The 3,537-nt window shown below is 47.7% G+C and overlaps 1 pseudogene; it reads right to left on the bottom strand.

Moving 5' to 3' along the window:
- Nucleotides 1-1,334: 1,334 nt before the first annotated feature.
- LOC147463813 (uncharacterized) lies at nt 1,335-2,938 on the bottom strand (annotated as a pseudogene).
- Nucleotides 2,939-3,537: the final 599 nt, after the last annotated feature.

Below are 3,537 nucleotides of genomic sequence, written 5' to 3'. Positions count from 1 at the left end.
CATTGAAAACACCTTGAAGAATTGCATTCTTATCTTCTTTCCCGTAACTATGCAACTGTCTCACAATGTGCTGAAAATATTCTGAATACTATGTTGCTTCTTGTCTTCCCTTGTGTGTACATCGACGTCCTCCCTATGACAATCTTCCCTATGAAAATCTTCTGCTCCAATGTTGACGCTTGGCTGTACTTGCTTTCTTGCACGACATCGCTTTTTGTACTCATGTTTAGCCTGTGCTTCATACTTCCTCACTGCAATAATTTCATCCTCATTTAGACAAGCCTTTCTGTTGGAGTGCACTTGCGTATGAATGGTGTCTATTCCATGTGCCTCATCATAAAATCCGTCGTTCACCATCCTGGAACAGTCTGCAGTAGTTTGAAATGAATGAAGTCGTACAAAACTTCCTGATTGTAATAGTGAACTGAAATCCAGTTGTGCTGCATTGTTGAGTTCAAGGAGCTTCATTGCTGCTTGTGAGGAGGTATGAGCTGGAACCACAACAAGAGGAAGGGAGTCTCCATCATCCATATTCTGAACAGGAGAGTAGGAGAGAGAGAGAGAGATGGAGATGGGCATTAGAGGCCATCTGAGAGAGAGAGAGAGAGAGAAAGGGAGAGGTCCACGCATGCTAACCGCTCCATGTCTTTCAATCCGAGTAGTGGAGTCGTGAAGTCAGTTATCTTACCTATATTCTTTTAAAAATTATTGACTTAAAAGCCCAGCTATGGTGCCATCCATAGCATCATACTTGGTGTCCATGGACACCAAGTATTTAGACACCATTCTATGCTTTCACCCTCTAGTAAGTTGCCTAGCAATTATATATTTTTTACCATATAGAAATGTGTCCAAATCTCCTTGTGTGTGTGTGTGTGTGTGTGTGTGTGTGAGAGAGAGAGAGAGAGAGAGAGAGAGAGAGAGAGAGAGAGAGAGAGAGAGAGAGAGAGAGAGAGAGAGAGAGAGAGAGAGAGAGGTTGTTAAGCCTGTGATAGCGATACGTAAAGGCAAGAAGCGAATGCCAAGAAGCAATGGCATGGATTGCTATATTGATCTACAGGCACGCACTTATATATAAGAATGAAGGACAGTTACAAGGCCATGCGACGTTCATTGGAATGCGGGCCGTTGTGCCAACTCATGTGGTCCCAAGCGAAGTGAAAGCATGAGATTATCATTGGATGAATGAACCGCAAGGGAGCCAGGGTGAGGTTTTAGCATCCTTCCATGGCTTGGTTGAGGCATCAGCTGAGAGTGTAAGTTGGAGGTCTTGTAAGCATGGCCACTAGGATCAAAGGGGGTAGAAGGAACAACTCTTGGCGAGGGAAGTTGTTTCAAGGCTTATCATTGAGCTCAGTATTGGTTTGAGGGAGAGGCTCACTTGGCAAGGGCTGAGTAAGAGTAGCCAATGGAAAGGAAGGTGGTAAAGTGGCTACATCATGAATAGATGGCTCAAATGGTTGATTTTGTTGTAGGTAGCACAGAATTTGAGTAAGCGTTTGCATGCTTGATGCGTTGGGGTTCTGCATGAAGCGGGAGAGGCAGTTGGCCGCAGCAAGGTACATGTCCGGGTGCTTACGCGAGACAAGGTAGAGAACCTTACCAAGAATTGATGTTGTTTTGGTTGCTTTGGATGCAAGGTGATGAGTGGCATTTGTTTCTGGATCGTCCCGCCTGCGAGGGTTGATGGCACTCGAAAATTTCGAGTTGGAGCTGTATTTGTGAAAGCATCCTTTGCAATAAGCGCATAAGGACAAAGCATGGGAGAGATCTTGAGTAATCTTGGTCTTCACAATAGAAGGTGGAAAAATTCGGGCCTGATGAGGTACATGGGCTGAACTGAGATGGCCGAATGCTGGAAGATTGGGTGTTGGAGCTGCTACTTGGAGGTCCACCATTCCTGCACAGATGGATGCCAAAAGAGTGGCAAGGGGTTTGGTTGACGCAATGAACGGGAAGTGCTTCATAGCAATCAAGAAAATCCAAGCTGAAAGGTGGGGGACACACTTGTGATCACTTTCAACAAGGTTGGGGATTTGAGGGCTGTACCATTGTCAGCAGCAGCATGGGTGCTATCTCTTTTGACGGCAGCAACAAAGGTTGCAACAACATCTGCAAGTAGGGGTTGGGCGGGAAGTCGCAGAGGGTTTCCAGGGTGGACAACACCACGTGCAAGGAGGGGTGACGTGATGGCATTTTCAGCTGGGCGGCACCAATGTCGGCATTGGCGTGGAACCATCAATTTTGATGGCTGCAGGGTTTTTGACATCATACTGGGCGGTGTGAAGCGCTATGAGAGGCCTTGAAGAGTGCTTCATGGGGCTGGCGTTCGGAGTGGGCAAATACCGGCCCCAAAAAGATGGAGGCATGGCTGGCCACATTGGTGCACTAATTATGTCATGAGTAGTTAAATGTGTTGTCGTGACCGCATCAGCAACATAAGCACTAGCAGGCATGTCTGTAGTGTGAGAAGGCTGTTCATGGGTTCAGCTACAGATTGTAATTGGGTTGCGCAAGGGAAGGTGTTGGTGGTGCCAACAACCAGGTCGCATGGTGGGTTGGCTATGCCTGCAAGGGACCGGGCAGGGTGGATAGATTGTACCGAGGCGACTACTAGGGCAGCAAGATTATGGTTGGCTTGTTGGATACTGCTTGCAACATGCCATGTTGGGGCAGGTTGTACTACAGGAGTAGGGTGGTTTTCATGACAGGCATCGATGATTGCGCCATCACCATCAACACCACCAGTAAGGGATTGAGCAGGAGCTGCACACAGGGGCTCGCCAAGGGTAGGGCTCTTCATGTAGCCGCATGTTGAGGGACTCGCCAGGGAGGAGGCTCCAAAGAGGACTCGACTGGCTCTCCACAGGGCCGCCAAGAGAACCACGATGAGGTTCTTTGCCCATATAAGGAGCAAGAGCAGTGTAGGATTTTGCATGGTGGGGTGCCTCACAAGGGAGGCAGGATCTTCTGGTTTAGTGATGATACCATGTGAGGAGGAGGAGAACTCAGTGAGAGAGAAGTGTGTGTGAGAGAGAGAGAGAAAGGCTGTTAAGCCTGAGACAGAGATATGCAGAGGCAAGAAGAGAATGCCAAGAAGCAATGGCGTGGATTGCTATATTGATCTACAAACAAGTACTTACAAGGGCAGTTACAAGGTCATGTGTTGGACGGGAAGTCTCACTCACCCATGAAGTGCATGCAAACACTACCTAGATCAACATAATGTCAATCGAGGACAGAGATGACACGATAGGCACACGGAGGAAATCTCTTAAGCTTGTCAGGCTGAGACCATCCTACACATACAACACTCTGGAAGGCCAACTAAACCACAATCAAGAACCTCACTGCCCTCAACTACACCACCTAGCCACATACACAAATACGGAAGGTAACTCACCTAATCATGCCAGAATCATACGAAACTGAAGGAACACCATCCCCTCACTAGGATACACCCGTCCCTAAGCTTCTACACTCAAAACCCTCACTCTAAACCCGCCTGCGAAAAACGCGTAGGATGACAGAGCTGAA

The sequence above is a fragment of the Adiantum capillus-veneris genome, chromosome 2, assembly GCF_014529385.1.
Source record: "Adiantum capillus-veneris isolate H3 chromosome 2, ASM1452938v2, whole genome shotgun sequence".
NCBI classification, from domain to species: domain Eukaryota; kingdom Viridiplantae; phylum Streptophyta; class Polypodiopsida; order Polypodiales; family Pteridaceae; genus Adiantum; species Adiantum capillus-veneris.
This window is presented reverse-complemented; position numbering and strand designations above follow the sequence as displayed.